This window comes from Pristis pectinata, chromosome 18, assembly GCF_009764475.1.
Source record: "Pristis pectinata isolate sPriPec2 chromosome 18, sPriPec2.1.pri, whole genome shotgun sequence".
In the NCBI taxonomy this organism is placed as follows: Eukaryota; Metazoa; Chordata; class Chondrichthyes; order Rhinopristiformes; family Pristidae; genus Pristis; species Pristis pectinata.
Window position 1 is genome coordinate 34,685,617 of NC_067422.1, and position 20,209 is coordinate 34,705,825.

Consider the following 20,209-nt stretch of genomic DNA (forward strand, 5'->3'; position numbering starts at 1 on the left):
GTTTAATTTCTGAAATATATCTGCTTAACTGACACTGTAACGAATCAGAACAAACTTCTTCCCTGATCTGTCAGGAGTCCATTCTACACACTGACCACTGAAAATGCTGATTAAATTCCTTGATTGTAAAGAAAGAATTGCACTACCGTGCAACTTAGCCACACTTTCAAATGTTGTGAAGTTCATCAGATGAATTATCCTAAGGTTGGAATATAGTCCTGCAGGCAAATACAAGAGCCATTTCATGTAGAGAAAAATCCAATAAATGATGAGTCGCAGTAATCTATGTTTTTCATTGCGTTGTGGTGGTTGAGTAAAAGGTTTGCTCAGAAGGTCGAAAAGGCTTCAATACAGTATCAACAGCTGGTTTATTCCAGTCTGGCCTTCAGTGCCTTATGGGCAGGACTGGCCATTTAAGGCCAAGCATGCATGATCACACCTAGGATTGGGGCCTGAATCCATTGGCTTCTGACTCAGTGATGAGCTTGTTTTAAATGAACCATCCTGAAAATGGCAACCTGTCATAGCCTTGTAGCAGGTTACTGATATAGCCTGCCCTCAGTTCTCGGGAATAATATCTTAACCACTATTAACCAGGCATTCAGCCTAGTCGGAAATTATTTTCGATTTCCAGACTTGAAGTAATTTGAGCTGTTGTGGTTTTTGAAGAAAATAATCCCTGTTCTCAAAGCAATGCAACAATTTCTAGTTATATAAAAGAAAGGGAAAGGTTCCTAAGGAGATCCCCAGAGCAAAATCAGATAAAGTTTGATGAATAATGACAGGCGGAGATGGAAGGGTTTGGCAGGTAAACACCAGAGCTGGATGGCAGAAAGCATGTACCCGACGGTGTCAGTGATGGGACCGAGGACAGTATGACATGTTCTGTGACACATAAGTAGGTGGTCAGTACCATAAATTTGATAATGAAGTGCTGCTGGGACGTGGGAGAGACAGAATGCAGAGTGAGAAGTTACGCTGACATGCTAGTTGGGACAATTAACTGGATAGTTGGCAGGAAAAGCGGTGAATTATTCCTCTATTGATAGGAACAGCAAATCAACTCCAGGAAGAGTGCTGAGGAGGGTGATGAATGAGAGTTAATTGGTGTGGGGTGGGTGTGGGCAGTAATGGCAGCAGCTTTACCCAATGGAGAGAGCTGCCCCACCCCAGAAAGAGTGCCACACAGAAAAAACAGGCAGTGGAAGAGACAGGCGTGTTAGTGAATGTCTGAAGGATGCCCTACCCAGGAGCCCACTACTTCAGTAAAATGACTATCCCGGAAGAAAGTAATAATAATAAAATAATTAAAATCTATTAAAGTTTAAAATATGAATTAATCTTCAGAAAATAATACTGTAGTGGCAGACCTAGTAGAAATATGTTTGAAATATGTTCAGGGGCATTATCCAGCAACCAGAACCCACAACTGTGCACTGATTCCAAGCAGCTGTTTTAAATATTGCAACACCCAATGTTGATAGAATCGCCCTGTTAAAGATATTACAGAAGGACATACCAGACAGGCACAAGCACAGTTAAAATGTCAAATCCCTTGGAGATGTTTATACAGGAGTTTCCAATGGGCAGCATGACAGTTTTAAAATAATTGACAAAAGAACCCCAGAGGGGAGATGAGGAGATTTCTTTCAGTGCGGCGAGTTGTTCTGATCTGCTGGGATGTTGGAAGCAGATTTTATAGCTATGTGCTCAAACAGGGTCACCGGGGAAGAGCTGGGGAGTGGGTTTCAAAGAAGTAACGCAGGCACTATGACTGACGGATGACTTTCTATACTGCAAGATTCTATATTTCTACATACATCTATAATTGAATTAAATGTATTTAATTAGAGCAAAGAATATAAATGTTTCTCTATAACCTAATTTAGTAATCTACATATTTGGTGGAATATAAGGACATTTGTTGTACCTAACCCTACCTAGTAACCTACAATACTCAATGTGCATTTTGTAAGAGAAAGCTGAAACAATGATTTAATACAGTGGTAGCATCCAGGAGCACCTGAACCTAAATGTCACATTTGGACAGAAGCTTGGATGGCAGTTCTGCATGCATCTCACTTTTTAAGAGTCGAGGTTGAAGTCACTTAAATAAATTTGATGTTATGTTTGGCCATATTTATTTCATATTACACTCCATCAACCAATCCATAATGTCAATGATGTATCACACATACTTAGTAAGCCAAATAGTTCAAAGATAATTTTTGGAAGCCAAAAAATGTTTAGAACAAAACATTTTTGTCATTACAGCCTGGTTTTAATTCTGTGAGTAAATCAGTTTTCAAGCTATGTCACAATTAGGCTCGTCCTGCAACTCACAGATAATCACAATGTTCAGGAATCGCATGGATTGCCTTTCATTTCAGGTGCGTTGTATCTGCTGCATTGTCAGCACCTTGTTTCACATTATAAGCCTTTGGAACATGTTGTGTATGTCAGCACTTCCTTACTTGATGGACCACAGACAACTTGGTAGGTAAACTTGGCAAATAACTTCAACTTGGTTGTTGACAAAGTTACTTTGCTTTTCTTCAAAGCAAGAGCGGAAATGTTTCCAGCATAATCCGACTAATGAATCTGTTCTGTTTAGTGAATGTAAATGAACACAAAGTTCACTGAAGATAGCTGCGTATGACTCAATTATGCATTCATTGTGACATTATAGTGAGGAGTAAAGGTGCCCATATTTGTCCCAATAATTTTCTGTTATCCCCAGTTTCGAAGAGCAACCCCATCCCAAACCTGGAGCCTGGTTTGCATTTCACATACCAGCTGTCCTTGCAGCTTTTTCTAAATCTGGTTTAGTGTCTATAGATGCTCAATTAGCCTTCATTTTATTCTTTACTGTCTGTTGTAGCTATGAAGTGTATTTAAAACAGTCTAATTCGGTAGTGTGAGACCTTGTTTGTTAACAATATCAAGGCTTTCAACTTATCTTCATCCAGAGGCATGTACAAAATCTAAGATAAGTTAGGATAAGATAGCTTTACTAGTCACATGTACATCGAAACACATAGTGAAATGCATCTTTTTGTGCAGTGTTCTGGGGGCAGCCCGCAAGTGTGGCCACGCTTCCGGCGCCGACATAGTATGCCCACAACTTCCTAGCCCGTATGTCTTTGGAATGTGGGAGGAAACCAGAGCACCCGGAGGAAACCCACGCAGACACGGGGAGAACGCACGAACTCCTTACAGACAGTGGCCGGAATTGAACCCGGGTCGCTGGCGCTCTAATAGCGTTAGTGTTGCACTGTAGGAGGTGGCACCTTTTGGACGAGATGTTAGACCAAGGTGCCATCTGCTGTCTCAGGGGTTTTAGAAGATCCATGGTACCTAACAGATATTTATCCTTCAGCCAACCTCACTCAAAAGAGAATCTCATGAGTGAGAGTACAAAGCATGCACAAAACATCTACTGGGTTTTCTTCATTAATTTTAGATTCACATTATAAAGGAATCATAACGTCCAGTGTCTTGTGTGCACTGATGGATCTCCACACAATCTGCTCCTCACCTGCCACTAAATTTTCAAAATCACTTAGAAGGCACCACAGTAGCTGCTCTGAGAAATGGCCTCTGTCACTGATAGAGCTGGGGAGCATTTATTACTGTATCATAAGGATGAGAAGTACAATGTTCCAGGTGCCAAAAGCCTGAAACAGAAACTAAAAGCAACAGGAAAGTTCTGCTGGTCAGGCAGTATCTATGGAGAGGAGAAAACAGCAAGCTTCATGTATGGGGCAAACCACAGAGCTGAGAAGGGTCCACATGCTAAAGGCTTGTCAGGTTTCTTCATCCTTTTCAGCAAAGGTTCTGTCCCAAACCTTGGGTGGCAGAGTGACACAGCCAGTAGAGCTGCTGCCTTTTCAGCGCTGATACCGGGTGAAACCCTGACCTCGGGCGCTCTCTGTGTGGAGTTTGGCATGTCCTCCCTCTGTGTGAGTCTCCTCTGTGTTCTCTGGTCTTCCTAAAGATTTGCGGGTTGGTAAAGTTAATTGGCCGCTGTAAATTGCCCTAGTGTGTAGAATCTGGGGGAATTGGTGAGAAAGTAGGGAGAATTTAAAAACAATGTGATTATATAGGATTGGAGTGAGTGGTTGGCTGATGGTTGGCATGGACGTGGTGGGCAAAGGTCTGCTTACACTTTGTATCTCCCTATGGCTCAGCCTTAACCTTGAATTCCCATTAAAATGCAGCCTCCAACCACCTGAAATATCAAGGGCAATATTGCATGGAAGCACCATTAAGTCACACCCCATTTGGACTCGGCAACATTCCTTCATGGTCCCTGGATTAAAATCCTGATCGTCAGCACCCACCACCACTGTGGGTGTTCCTTCATCACACAGACCAAAGAGAGGCTCAAGCAGCTCCACACCATGGCCATCCCAAGGGTGACGAGGATTGAGCAGTACATACCAGCCTTGCTCGAGGTACATATTCTCCGAGAATAAAAAAGATCAGTGTTTGCCCACGACAAATACTGAATTTAAGCAGCGTGCACTGGTTGAGATTTCAACTGATTTTGACTGTCAAATGCTGGGATCACCAACCGAATGTCCCTTTGCTTCCTCTGTTACTGACCACCAGCATCAACTATCCAAAGAGTACCCTGGACTCCAACCAGGTTTCATTTTATGAGAAGCTTTCAGCAATTACAACATAACCATTAATCTTTTACAGCAGACTCCATGCCACAATACTGGCATAGCTAAAACAGAATGAAGCTCAGCAGGTAAAGTTAACATTCTAAATAAGAAAACAATAGGTACCCTGCAGTGATTTTTAGACTACAGTCTAATCAAATTAATCATAAGAAGTTCACTCTCACAGTTTGCCATCACATGTGATTAAATTATTAGTTTGCAACTTCATATAATTGCGAGATAAATACTTCGTATAATGTTGTTTCCTGGAAGTTATTGATATAGTCCACAAATATTTTGAAACAACATTAACTATACAGATGCGAGGCATTGTGCCAACTCATTTCTGTCAGTGTTCAAACTCAGGAAAACCTGCACATCATTTTACAATAATGTCAGCACATCCTTGTTTATATTTCTTAATTCTTTAGGAAATGGATTCACTGGCAAGACCAGCATTGCCCATCCCCAACTGCCCTTGAGAAAGTGGTGGTGAGCCACCTTCTTGACCTGTTGCACACTTTCGGGTGGTCTTGGCAAGGCTTTTGCTGAGGAGTTGCAAGTGGAAGTGAAGATTGTCCAGTCATCAGCAAACATTCCCACTTCTGACCTTATGAGGGAAGGAAGGTCGCAGATTGATGAAAGAGGTGAAGATAGTTGGGTCGAGGACATTGTCCTGGGGAACTTCTTCTGTGTAAGGAGATGACTTCAACCACAGGAGCGTGTTCCCCTTGATGCCCATTGACTTCAGTTTTACCAGGACATGTTGAGGCCACACTTGTTCAGATGCTGCCAACTGCCAATCAGTTTTTTGGTCCATATTTGGACCAAGGTTGGGGTGAGGTCTGGATCTGAATGGTGGTGGTGGAGAAACCCAAACTGACATCAATGTGCAGGTTATTGATAAGTAAATGGATGATGGCAAAGAATTAAACAGCTAACGGAAAGAGGAAGTTCCAAGAATGTCCTCGTGCTCAACAGTGGTGGGGCCCAGCATGGTGAGTGGTGAATGGAGCTGAACATTGTGCAATCATCAATGTCCATCCATACTTCTGACTTTATAGTGGGAGCACGGCCATAGATAGATGGAGCAACTGAAGATGATTGGGCCTCGGACATCGCCTTGGGGAACCTTTGCAGTGATGTCCTGGGGCTGTGTGATTGACAAAGTGTCTTTGACCTGAAACATTAATTTCTCTTTTCACAGATGTTGCTTGACCTGCTGAGTATTTCCAGCATTTTCTGTTTTTATTGTGAAGCATTTACAACCATGTTCAGCCGGAAGTGTCGAGTTCGTGATCCATCTTGGCCTGCTCTGAGATCCCGGTCATTACAGAAGCCTGTTTTCAGCTAATCTGGTTCGCTTCGCCTAACGTCAAGAAACAGCTGAGAGCACTGGATACTCTGCACTGTTGACGCCTTCCGTCACTTTGCTGATGATTGAAAGTGAACTGACTGGGCAGTGATTAGCCTGATTGGATTTGTCCTGCTTTTTCTGGATTGAACACATCCAGGCAATTTTCCACATTGAGAGAAAGGGGTTGTTTAGTTTGACCAGTCTGTGCGACAACTCTCCTGACCAAGACACTGGACCCAAGTGCTCATGAGGAGACATTTGGGCAGGAAATGACATTGCCATTTCCGAATTTGGTGCCCAGGTGGTCTGTCTGGTTTGATTCTTTTTCTGTCTAAGGGTGGCTGAGTGGCTTGTGAGATTGATTCAGAGTCAACCACATTCCCTGTGGCTCTGGAGTCACACATAAGCCAGACTGGGTCATACTTCCTCTCTGACTTCGGTGAACTGGTTTTTACAACATTCCAGTAACTTGGTGGTCACCATAGGTAAGAGTCCTTTTTATATTTCAGATTACTTTAACTGCATTTAAATTCCACAGCTTATTTGATAAGATTTGAACTTGTATTTCCAGAAGGTTTGTCTCAGTCTGCTCTTAGGCCAGTAATTTTATCATTGTGTCATCAATTCTTTCCAGCTCTCCCTTAACACATCATAGCTAATCCCTTCAACCAAATGTCATCAAGCATTGATATATTAACTAGGACTGCATGATATTAATCTATATTGCTGGCTTTTGAGGTAAACACCAATGTGATCTGCAAGTACTCAACATCCATCTTACTTGACGTAATTTTCCAGCAAGACACTAAAGGTCTGAGCATCGATGTACCAGGCCTCTCCTTGTAATGTCTTCAGGGAATCTATTAGCATTCATCCTAGATCATGGACAGGAATTTAAATGTTACTGTTTATGGAAGGGTGAGTTAAATAGGTGCACAACATGCATGTGTTCTTAATGAGAACAGGGGAGGGTGGGAAAGGCTTCCCTCTCTCCCCACATCAATCAGGATATTTATTATCAATTATTAATGCAAGCAAGTTAGATCAGACTAGATGTCAAAGCAGCACTCTCACCTTAGCTCTAGAATTCTGTTCTCTGGTCCATGTTGGGATCAAGGCTCTGATCAGATCTGGAACTCAGTCACTTGGTGGAACCCATTCTGGACAACGTCATGCAGGCTGTTGGTGAGTAAGTGCCAGTTGGTAGCACTATCGACTATAATTGGCAATTGGTGATTGGTTTATTATTGTCACATGTATCAAGGTACGGTGAAAAACTTTGTTTTGCATGCCATCCATACGGATCATTGCACAACATCCGTACATCAAGGTAGTACAGGGGAAAACAATAATGGTATGCAGAATATAGTGTTAAAGTTACAGAGAAAGTGCAGTGCAGGCCAACAATAAGGTGCAAGGCCATGGTGAGGTAAAACCTCCATCACTTTTCTGATGATTGAGTCAACCGATCGTGCAGTAATTAGCAGATTGCATTTTAGTAGGACATACCTGGGCAATGTTGCATGTTGTTGGATAGATGCCAGTATTGTAACTGTACTAGAACAGCTTCACTATAGGTGCAGCTAGTTCTGGAGCACTGTACTACAGCTGGGATGTTGTCTGGTCCTGTGGAGTAGAGTGAATTGAGTTGGCTGAAGACAGGCTTCTGTGATGTCAGGGGTATCTCGGAAGCAGCATTTTGTTTGTTGCTCCAGGTTCCAACATCGACAGTTTCTTGTGTCTTCATCTGCTCAGCACTTCTGACTGAACGTGGCTGTGAATGCTTCAGCCTTGTCTTCCTCGCTCACACACTGGACCCTGGTGTTGTTGAGGACCTCCTCCTCCTTGTTTAATTGTTCACCACCACTCATGACGAGAAGGGTTCAGACTGCAGAGCTTTGATCTGATCTGTTGGTTGTGAGATTGCTTAGCTCTGTTTATTTTATTCTGTGTTTGCTGTTTAGCATAAATGTATCCTGTATTGCAGCTCCACTATGTTGGCATCTCAGCCTTTTAAGATAAAGCCGGTGCTACTCCCTGAGAGACCTGCCGCACTTCTCATTGAACCAGGGTCAATCCCCTAGCTTGACAGTAACAGCAGAGTGAGGTATATGCCAAACCATGGGGTTACAGATATTCCACAGCACCTCAAGGAAGCCCAGCTTTGAGTTGCCAATCTGTCCTGAGTCTACAACATTTAACATTAATGTGATGCCCTGTAACATAATGGCGAGCGTTGTGAAGATGTGATTTTGTTTCCACATGGACTGTGTGTTGGTCACTTCTACCAGTGCCATCGTGGACAGGTAAATCTGCCACAGGTCGATTACTGAGGATGAGGTCAAGCAGGTTTATCTCCCACGTTGGTTCACTCACCACCTGCCACAGACCCAGCCAGTTAGGGCTCATCCAGCTTGATCGGTGGTAGTGCCATGAAAAGTGCCCCACCCAGAGTACACCTGTGTCCTTGCTACTCTCAGTGCTTCTTCCAGTTGTTATTCAACATGTAGGAGCACTGATTCATCAGCTGGGGATGGTGATAATCAGTGGAATGTTTCCTTCCCCATGTTTGATCTAATACCTCAGTACTTCATGAGGTTTGGACTCAATACTGAGGATTCCAGGGGTTATTCCTATCTGCCCCCGTATCACTATGTTGCTGCTTCTGGTGTGAAAGATTGCGAGATGTCCTTTCCCTGCAAGCTGTGCTAGCATTGTGACTGATGGCGAAGAATCCCATCGTCAAGATGACTGAGCCCCAGATCTTATGAGAGCCTTGGTCCCAATATGGACCAAAGAGCTGAACTCTAGAGCAGAGCTGAGAGTGTGGCCCTTAACATCAAGGCAGCGTTTGACTGAGTTTGGCCTCAAGGATCCTGGTAAAACTGAAGTTTCTAGAGCCGCACCTCACTAACTTTATTCTGTCCAAATTCTCCACATCTGTCTCTGGTATAGTAAGCCAGATTGAACCAGAAGATGGAAACTATCTTATTTAATAAGCAATAAAGGAAAATGTTTAATATTTCATCAGCACCAGTGAGGCAAAGGGCAATAACTGAGAATGCTAAGACCCCATATGCTATGTGTACTCTGTAATTCCAGTCATACATGCAGCATCCCAACTCAATAAACAGTACAGCACAGGAATAGGCCCATCAGCGCATGGGCACACCACATCAATCACAGGCACGAAAAACAATGCCAATACTTTTATTTCTCATATTATGACAGAAGTCCCTGACACTTCCTACTTCTCTTATGAATTAGAATTTACATCAACAGCTGAGCTTTGCCCCACAGTAGGACAAGGGAAGCTAATACTGCACTGGAGTGACACAGTTGTGCAGCGGTTAGCGCTGTTGCTTCACAGCCCCAGTGATCTGGGTTCAATCCTGACCCTGGGCGCTGTCTGTGTGGAGTTTGCACGTTCTCCCTGGGTGCTCCACTTTCTTCCCACATGCCCCTTGCTGGTGACATGCACCTGTTCGTCAAGGAGCTCAGATTTATCCTTTGAGCCTTTCCTTTGGCAGTCGTGCTGGGTGATAGATTAGTTGGCTACGGTAAGTTGGCCCTAGTGTGGGTGGGTAGCAAGAGAACGGGGGTGGGATGGGGATGTGAGAAAGGGACAAAAATCAGGACGGGTGCATGGTGGTATGGTATTGCTCAACCAAGCTGCCTGCTTCTGTGCTGTATGACTCTGGCTGAGCCTTTTTGCACATTGATTGTAACAACTAATTGTCATCAGAACATTCAGGAAGAACTAGTTGATATCCCCTGCTGGTGATACACACTTGTTCATCAAGGAGCTCAAATTCAATCTTTGAACCTTTCTTTTGACTTTATGTTTTGGCAAAATTTCTATCTGTTCCCATCCATGAACCGGCACAGGTCAGACGCACAGCACTTGCCATTCCTGACATTAATTGAAGTCTGTGAGCTCAGGCCTCTCACCTGAACTCACCTATCCCCTGCCTGCGTGTACTCCTCCCCCTCTCCCCACCTTCTTATTCTGGCTTCTGCCCTCTTCCTTTCCAGTCCTGATGAAGGGTCTCGGCCTGAAACGTCGACTGTTTATTTCCCTCTATAGATGCTGCCTGACCTGCTGAGTTCCTCCAGCATGTTTTTGTGCACTGCTCCAAATACATCCGGCATCTGCAGGATTTCCTGTGTCTCCAATTAACTGAAGCCCACCATCCACTTCACTCCCACCCAATGCACTTTTCAGAGAAGAACAAGGAAGTTCTCTTACTTTCCTGCCCCACATTCTTCCCATAGACAATACCTGCAAAATAGATCAATAACTTAATTAAGCAAAAGGTGTCAGCTATGTCTCAGTTGATAGTACTCATTGAATGTGAAGGTTGAGTGTTTAAGTCCCATTCTAGAGATTTATACAGGAGAGCCTTGCTGTTGTTTGCTGCGTGTAAACTGGCTGCCATTCTTCCTCAGGTACAACACTGGCTATACCTCAAGTGTCATCTTGAGGTTAAGACAGGGAATGTATCAATGGGAGATTTTTTCTTTTAAAGGATGCTGCTGACACAACACACTCAGACTTTAATTAGTTGCACATCTTAGGATGTGAAGGGATGACGTAATAGCAGGTCTTTTATTGAAATTCTTCCAGTTCCATGTAACACAATACTGTACGCTGCTTTTTAATTCCCGAAAGCTTCATCCATTTCATATTTTTTTCTGAAGTATACATTGCAGAACAGTACATACAAAAAGTTAATTTATTTGGAAGAACATTGTTTTATTACAGTATTAAGACAGCTCCTGACTGTCTGAAGAGCTTCAAGTGTGAGGTTTACACAAGGAAGTCTCATAGATTGATGAATAATTAAGAGATTAGCATTTGAAACAGTGGAATTGAGGGTGCAGGTTGTCTTAATAATATATCCCCTTAGGAGAAATAGCTTTAAATTACAATCTAATGAGGGTGTTTCTTCAGACTGGAGAAACCACACATCCATACCAGAATTTTACACAGCAAACAGGTAACAGGCTATGTTCCAAACCCAGTGACAAAATTCTATGTCTCATGGGTTAATCCTTCAACTAGCCATAGCCCCTAGCGTTCTGCAGGAGTTCTCTCAATTCAAAACACTTTCCCGTGTGACTGTACTTTAAACAGTGCTCTGTGATTACTCAGCCAGGCAGTCACCAAGTTTATATTACCGCTGCTTGAAAAATAAAGCCTGACAGACTCAAAGGTTAGAGTCTTGGCAATAGCTCAGGGGTGGTGCTGTGCACGCCACTGTTCCATTCCTCTTGTGCAATCCAAGGCTTTCTTCCACGTAGTCGATGGGGCCTCCCTCTCCACTGTCCACAAGGCTTGGTCTCATTCCACAGACAATAACAAGGGTATCATGCATCCTGCAATTTCTCCATCAGGAGGAACATTCTTTCCTAGTTATACATTTCCCTGATGAGGAGGAGAAGCACGGGCATCCCAGCTCGCACTAATGAATAACAGCAAAAGCAATTCAATCATCTTCAAAGAGGTAAACTGGCTAATGAACACTGGCTAATGGTGCCAGCAGCACACCCGTGCTCCAAGTGATTCTGATCAGTGATCCAACATTTTGCCTTGTTACCCAATTGCTCGTTCTTTTAGCCTGCCAAACATCGATGCTGTTCATCCTTTCTCTCTCCAACCTCACTGAAGTTGAAGGGTGTCTATGCTGGGAAGGGTATCCATTTTCTCCCCTGCTCCGCACCAACACTTCTGCCCGGGTAGAATGCAGAATATATGAACATTAGAACATGAGGAACAGGAGCAGAAGGAGGCCATTTGGCCCCTCAAACCAGCTCCACCGTTTAACCAGATCATGGCAGATCATTTACCTCAGCCCCATGAGGGCAGCACAGTGCTGCAACTTGTAGAACCGCAGTGAGCTGGGTTCAATCCTGACCTCAGTTGCTGTCTGTGTGGAGTTTGCATGCTCTCCCTGTGACTGTATGGGTTTCATCTGGGTGCTCCAATTTGCTCCGACATCCCCAAGACATGCAGGTTAGTAAGTTAATTGATCACTGTAGATTACCCCTGGTGTGTAGGTGAGTGCTAGAATATGGCGGGAGCTGAGGGGATTGTGGAGAGAATAGAATGGGATTAGTGCAGGATTAATGTAATTCAGTGCTTGATGATCAGGGTAGAAGGGCTTGTTTCATGCTGGATGACTCTGTAAGTATTTTCCTGCCCAAGCACTGAAGCCTGAAGTCCCACACCACTGGGTTCAGGAACAGCTACTTTCCTACAATCTTCAGATCCTTGAACCGACCTGCATAACCCTAACCCTGCCTCAGCAACGGAACGCTACGGACCACCTCTTGCACTACCCTGGACTTGTCTCTGATTGTGTTTTCTTTTGCACTAAGGTCTTGTTTTTGCACAGTCTTTTTTTCTCCCTCTCCCTTCACTATCTTGTATACTTTACGTACAATTTATATTCAGTGTGTTGTCTGTACCTACGTGCCTGTGATGCTGTTGCAAGCAAGTTTTTCATTGTACCTGTACCTCACATTTGAGAGAAATAGTGAGTTCTATATGTCTATACCAGCCTTCACCCAAGGCTTAGAACACAGAGCAGTCATTCCGCAGAGATTTAAATAAAATTAATTGAAGTAAACAACTTGGAGATATACGTTATCCTTTGGAGATCACACTATACTCTGTGAGAAGCTGCACTCCAACCATTTATATTGGTTAACCTCATTTCTATGTTACGTTCCCGTGTTTGTTTCCGAAGATGCTGACCTGTACTCTGTGGCACTACCAGACCTCCGATACCTCAGTCAACTAACAGTTCCTGTTCCTGGACATCACCTTGGCTGATTTCTAAAGCCTGCAGGCTTTCAATACTCCAGAGGTCTGAGTACAAGATCTAGGTTGAGACTTCAAGAGAGTACACAGGGAACATTGGACTTCCAGGAATCCACTATTTGGATGAGCCTCATCTGTCCTCTGACTTGGATGAAAATGATTCCATGGCATGAATTGGAAGAGTGGGGGAATTCTCTCTGGCCTCCTGGAAGATACCCATGTCTCAGTTATCATCACTAAAGGAAAAGATTACCTGGTCGTCATCATTTTGGGATCTTGCTGTGTGCAAATTGGCTGTTGCATTTCTTACGTTACCCCAGTGAGAATGTTCCGTAAGTGTTTTATTGGGTCTCAAGGTCATGAAAGAAAGCAAGCTCATCCTTTTTGAAACAAGCTTGTTGAATTACACCCACCTTCCAGCCCTGGTTAACCTGGCCCTGCAGACAGACAGCTAAAAACGGTGCAACAGAACACGAGAGGGCGGAGCAGAAAATGCTGCAGAACCCGACGGTGAGAGGACTTGCACTTGTCGAGTGTCTGTCATGACCTCAGGTTCACAGCCGATGAAGTACCTTGAAGTGAAGCCTCTGTGGTAAAAGGTATATGTTGTTAAATCAAGTGCTGGCTTCTGAGACATAAATCGTCCATTTTCGGAATCACATTAGTTTAACCGACTGTGGAGAGAGGCAGGCAGCATAGCACATCAGATGAGAGAACAAGTAGCCAGCAGAATCTGTACATAAGCTGCATCTAAACGAAGATCTCCAAGTACTCATGGAGTGCGTGAACAGCAGTCTGCTCTATTCAATCAATTACAGAATTCATATTCTCCTTAGAAAAATCAATTTCTCCCCTATTGTCGCATTCATGGTTTTTGTACATATGTTTTTGTTACCAACCATTGGGCTGCCTTCAGTGAAACCCCCTTTCCTTGAGTCAAATGGATTTTCAATTTATATCAGCGACAAACCATCAGACAACTACATCACATCAGAAACTCTGAGCAGGATTAATGGAATCTCTGAACAATGAATTAAAACGCAGTCTTTCTATTCACTTTTCCAGGACTTTGGTTTGCTTTGTATTTGTTGAACTCTGTGTCTTGCTTTAGGAATCATATATATTCATTAACCTTCCATAAACTCTCAGACAGCGACACTGCCAAGGTCCACGGCACCACTGAGCCACATTTTCGAGCCAAGCCTGAGGTTGAAAGGGAGTGAGTTTGTTGCAAGACCTCCCAGAGCCAGGACTGTAGCCGGTTTTTAACAATGTAGTGACTCCAACCACATCTTGGTTAGGGTTACCAACACTGCAGGATTGCTCTGCAGTCTACAGGGATCCAGGACTAATCCCCTGAATACTGCTGCAAGCAAGCCCCAAGAGCAAAAGCACAGACAATAAAACATTGCACCAGAAAGCAGACACACAGTGTTGCTTTTCTCAAAGCCATGCATCTAAAAATCGCCTATTTCTGGGCTGTCAAACCATCACGACCATTTATATATCAAATCAGAGCACCCCAGAAATTCGACCGGGCACTTTCTGTCATGACTCATCCTTGGGCTTGTGCACAGGATGAGGTTGTTCACTGTGCAACAATACTTTGGAAAGCAGGCCGGGAAATCATTTCCCGTTGTTTGTCACAGGGCACTCCTGGAACAACCGTCTTTTCTCTGCAGCAGAGCCTTTGCATCTCCCATTATGACCTCCCATTATCTGACCCAATCCCAGCCCCGCTCACTGAACCCAGGCTCCTATCTGTACCCTTTGCCCATCAGGGGCACAAATCACCAAGTGCCCATCCCCTTCCAGAGCCCAGTGTCTGACTACCCCACACCCAGAGCTCACGTCTCCCGCCAAAACCTCACCCTGATCCCGAGCTCCCTCCCCACCAACCCCAGGCCCAGACTCAATGCCTTTCACTGGGAACTCCTGAAGCAATCATGATCTTAGAGGGTTGCTCCTTCAACGGCAGCTGATTCAAATGGGGCCCCCAGCAATGGTCCCAAGAACTGACCCAGGTAGTTCCCCTTTCAGTGCCCTTCACATCCCAACTCATTGTGGCAGATAGAGGGTGTCTCCAGAATCTCCTAATGAACCTCCCTAGCCCCATGCTTGTAACCAAGGCCCCAATCTCACTAACAACCCCCCTCCCCAAGGCACTGATCTCAACACACTGGCCTTGCGCACAATCCCTGAGCATTGGGCAGATGCTCGCAAGACTCCGTTCTTCAGGCACCACACGTGACCTCCACTTCTCCCCTCTCCTTAAAGGCTCGATCCCCGGGCAACCTCTCACCCTCATACCCCTGTCTGTGCACCCATTCCCTGGCTCTGATCTCATGACCCTTCCCACCAATCCCATCCCACAAAGGCCCTTAGTTAAAACAAAAACACTATCTGTTCCCAAGGCCCCAGTCTCCGGGCAACTCCTCCCCAAAGGCCACTACTTCCCCCAGACATCAACTGAGGTCCCTGACTGATGGTTCTGCCTCCCCCTCCACTGACTCTTAGCCCCCAGTGTCAGTCCTATTTAGATTTGCACACTGGAATGTGTGCATAGGTGCACAGTTGCCTTTGACACCTTGGGCACATCTGAAGCTCCCTCCAGTTGGACTGAAATGCTGTGGGTTTCTACACTGTTGTTAGTGGTTCAGATAGATTTCACCACCAACGCGTCTTGCATTGGGCAGGGTTGAGCTAGTGGCTGGTCACTTCCGCTGCTACCTGAAGGAGCCTTCTACCACAATCCAATACTGATATTGTTATCTCATTGAAGTGTTCAACATGACAGATTAGAGGCGGGGATGATGTTTCCTCGTGACAAGGGGGAGCAGTCTCCAAGTAAGGGGTTGGCCATTCAGAACAGAAGTGAGAAAAAAGTCTTCATCCAGAGGGCAGAATTCTCTACCCATTCTCTCTGTGGGGGCTCAGTTGCTGAATATATTTAAAGATCGATAGATTTTTAGATATTAAGGGAATCAAGGAGTATGCAAGCAAGTGGTACTGAGGTAAAGGATCAACCATGATTATATGGAATGTTGTAGCAGGCACAAGGATCTGAGAACCCACTCCCACTATTTCTTATATTGTTATTATATTGACAGGTGATGCAAGGCAGATGCACATCAATGGGTTACTGAAAAAAGGAGGGCATCACAAGATTGTCCTAAACTGACATCCATACAAGGTGGCCTTCCTTAGAATCATTGGGAACCTTTGCTATTTTCCAACTTACCAGCTGAATCCACTCATGGCTCCCAAATCAGGCTTAGTTCACTAACAAGCAGGCACACAACTCTCTGTAACAGCCGAGTATTCTGTTCACCACCCTGCTTATTTAATGTTTGAAAATTAAACAGAAAACCCCATTTTAATTAATTGCATCATTGGTAGAAAGAAAGATCATAAATACATGGTTATCTATTCTATTGAAATGATAAAGGCATCACAAATTGGCACACAACCCATGTCTAGTTACTTTGTGAAAGTGGCAGCTTCAAAATTCATCTGCATCTTTAAAACCATGTTGTTGGCCACTCTGACACCATTTGTTAAGGTTCAGTAAAGACTGAGGTCTTCAGTTCTACTTCAAATGGGTTTTGGTGTCAGCTTCAGTACTGCCTATCCTATTGATGTTTGTGAGTCCTTGCAAAGTGTTGCTTGTGAGCAGTTGTTACAGGAACATACCACAATACAAGCAACACTTCCAGCTACAGGGGAGTGTTGCTTCTGAATGAATGATGCTGCAATAATGGGAGGGGAGGTGGGAGAGACCTCCTGGGGTGGGGAGAGATCAGAGGAATCTGGACAAGATTATTCTTGAGGTTGGGGGGCTGCAGTGACCTCTAGGGCTACAGCCAGACCCTCCTGGTAGAAGGTTGCCAGGAAGGTCTCTGAAAGGACATGTGTTCAGCGTCTGAATGTCTTCAGTCTGGGGAAGTGTGAAATGTCCCTGTGCCCACTCTGCCTGTCCCTCTGCGCTGAAGGAATAGAGCCCTGGTGACTTTTCTAATGCAACAGTGAGCAACAAACTGGGAGATGTGGTAGGAATCCGCAGCTGCCTGGAACATTCCTGAGGCTCGGAATCTGAGTGATCCTGATCCTGACCCCCATGGCAAAGAAGTTAAGGTTCACAATGAGTCATAGGAGGTCATGGACCTCACTGAAGGTATAGGCACTGTAGTGTAGCGGTTAGCGTAATGATATTACAGCGCCAGTGACCCGGGTTCAATTCTGGCCACTGTCTATAAGGAGTTTGTACGTTCTCCCTGTGCCTGCATGGTTTTCCTCCAGATGCTCCGGTTTCCTCCCACATTCCAAAGACGTACGGGTTAGGAAGTTGTGGGCATGCTATGTTGGCACCGGAAGCGTGGCGACACTTGGGGGCTGCCCCCAGAATACTCTATGTAAAAGGTACATTTCACTGTGCGTTTCAATGTAATGTGACTACTGAAGATATCTTATCTTATCTTATAGGATGTAGTTTGTATGTTAGCGCTTTAAATAGCAGACTTTCAGAGAAACACAAGAGACTGCAGATGCTGGAATCTGAAGCAACATGCAAGATGCTGGAGGAACTCAGCCAGTCCGGTGGTATCTACGGAGGGAAACAGACAGTCAACATTTTGGCTTGACACCCTTCATCTGGATGAATGGTTTCAGCAAGGTAGGGTTAGTAACAGCTGCTTGTTCTGTGAGTAAGGAAGAATTGAGTCAGAACGAGATTGAAAATCACATTGCGGAGCAGTTTTGTATTTTGCTTTACTGTCGACGTTGCTTAGTCGAGTTCCATGCTGGAAAAGAAGTTCCACAGAGAACAAAACTCCCTCCAAAAAGTGAGGAAACGAGTTTCACATCAGGTGCCAAGATGCATAGTAATGGTGCAAAATTGCTCTGCTCCAGGTTAAACCAATTTTCAACTGCACAGCATCGGTTTGTGTGAACAAATTTCGAGGCAAATATATCGCCTTTCATGTCCTCAGGACATTCCACACAGAAATTGAAAGAGTTATTGTTATAATGTGGGAACCATGGTAATCAGTTAGTGCACAGCAAACTCCCATTATCAGTGCCGATAGCCAGGATAACTGATTGCGCTGCTGGAGAATAAAGGTTGCTCACCTATTCTGAGGAATCATGTGGAATATTTCACATCTACCTAGGAGGGGGGACTGAGTGCCGGTTTAATTTGATGTGTGCCTCCCTGTAACACACTGGAGCACCAGACTGCATTATCAGCTCAAGTCTCCCGAGTGAGACTGTCACCGTAGCATTTTGACCCCAAGTTGGATGGTACGTACTGAGCCTTGCTGCTGATTCTATTACCCGATCCTCTGGAAGCAGTCAATTACAGTCTGTTTTCTTTCACTCCTCCTCTTCTTGGCACATGTAACACGTTGCTTTCTTCTATTAACTTCTTGAACACTTGGGTCAAACAGACGGATGGAGGAATGAAGGGGTTGGGGGCTGAGCTGGTAGTGGGGTGTGTGGATCACTCAAACCTCTCTCTGGAGGGAAGTAAAGTGTGTGCATCAGATACATATCCAGAGAAAAACACGCTTTCAACTCTGAATCCAGCCCTGATGTGAAGCTTTCAAGCACACTTCCTGGATAACCATCAAAAAGTAGCTTCACTTTTAAAGCTCCAGCAAGTCTTTGAGTTTGAGTCTGACAGCTGCTAAGTCTGCAGGGAAACATGTGTGTCTTTAATTGGAGAGTTGAAAAAAAAACATGACATGAAGAGTTGGAGCCATAAAATTCACAGGATGGAGACCTGGAGGATTACGCAATAGCTTGTCATTAAAACCAAAGATGCTCTCAAAACACAGAAGAACAGACGGTGCTGGGAGGGATCTCAAAGCATGTGTTGTGTATGTCTCTTCCCCCCACGAAACACACACACACAAATACACAGTCATACATACATACATACACACTCACATATACTCACCCACCCAGACACACACATGCACATTGACACACACTCATACACACATTCATTCACACACATACACACATATACTCACACAGACACATATGCATGCACAAACACATACTGTATAAAGATATATACTTGTACAGAAACATATCCACACATATTCAGATACACAGACACCCCAGACACAAGCAAATGCAGACACACACATGCAGACAAATATTCAGACATGTACTTGCACACAAACACACAGACATGGACTTGTACAGAAGTGCACGCACACACACACACACCCACACACACACACACACACACAGACACACACACACGCGGGGACACACACACACACACACACACACATACAGACTCATGCACACACACACACACACACAATCCAAATGAAGAGACATCTGCACTGGATTGTAATGTTTTCCAAGTGTTGACACTTTCCTTGTGAATTATTATTTCATTTAATATTGTTTGCTGATTATGGGCATCGTAAATGCACTCATAAAATTTTTTCATCAATTATTCATAAAATGATCTGCTGCCAACAAGTCTGCAGTGGGGTGCAGTGGTCGATGGGGAACTGTTCAGGGTGTGATGCACCCTAACTGTGAACTATAGAGACCCCCGTCAGGAGTTATCATCAGGATCAGCAAACCTGGAACTAAAGGCAGGTTTGGCGGGGTGTGAGGAAGATGAACCTTGAGGTGCTGGAGAGCCAGCAAGGGCAGAGTGCGGGAAGCCAATGTGTGAAAGAATAAATAAAGGGACATATTCTTTCTAATACTCTAGGCTCTGCTGCTGATTGCACATAACTCCGCATGCAGGGAGCTAACCGGCAGCAGGTGAGTAAGCACCCTCACTAAGGTTTGCACAAGCCCAGTGTGTTCATGGAGCCTATGGACACATGTCCGAGCTGAGGATAGGACCCATTGACTCTGGTTTGATGACATGATCTCCTGCCTCTCATCATTCTACTGCTCAGCCTTCCTTTCCCATCTCTCGTATTTTTAGTCCCAACAAGGTGCCCAAAACAAATGATGTAAGAACAATTATACTGTCGTTGTGCAATGACTCCGCCTGCAGCAGACACTGGAAGTTACCGCTAAAGTACTGGGATGGACTGACGAGCTGGCAGGGCTTTGGGTGTGGTACCCAGGTGTCCAAGCTCCTGTGGAGCGGCCTTGCTGAAACCCATTTGTTCGATTTTCCTCAGATTGGGAGAATCAGTGTTCCATGATCCGTAAAGGTAGACCTCAGCTCAGTTTCCCACCCCACCTCGCCTACCGCTGTCCTGGGCCAGTCCCAGCACACCACATCAGTGGTAGGTGGTGGCCTCTTCTCGATTTAGATTTAAAAGTATTTTTCACACAGAGGGTTATTCAGATAGAAGTTCAATTGTTTAATGG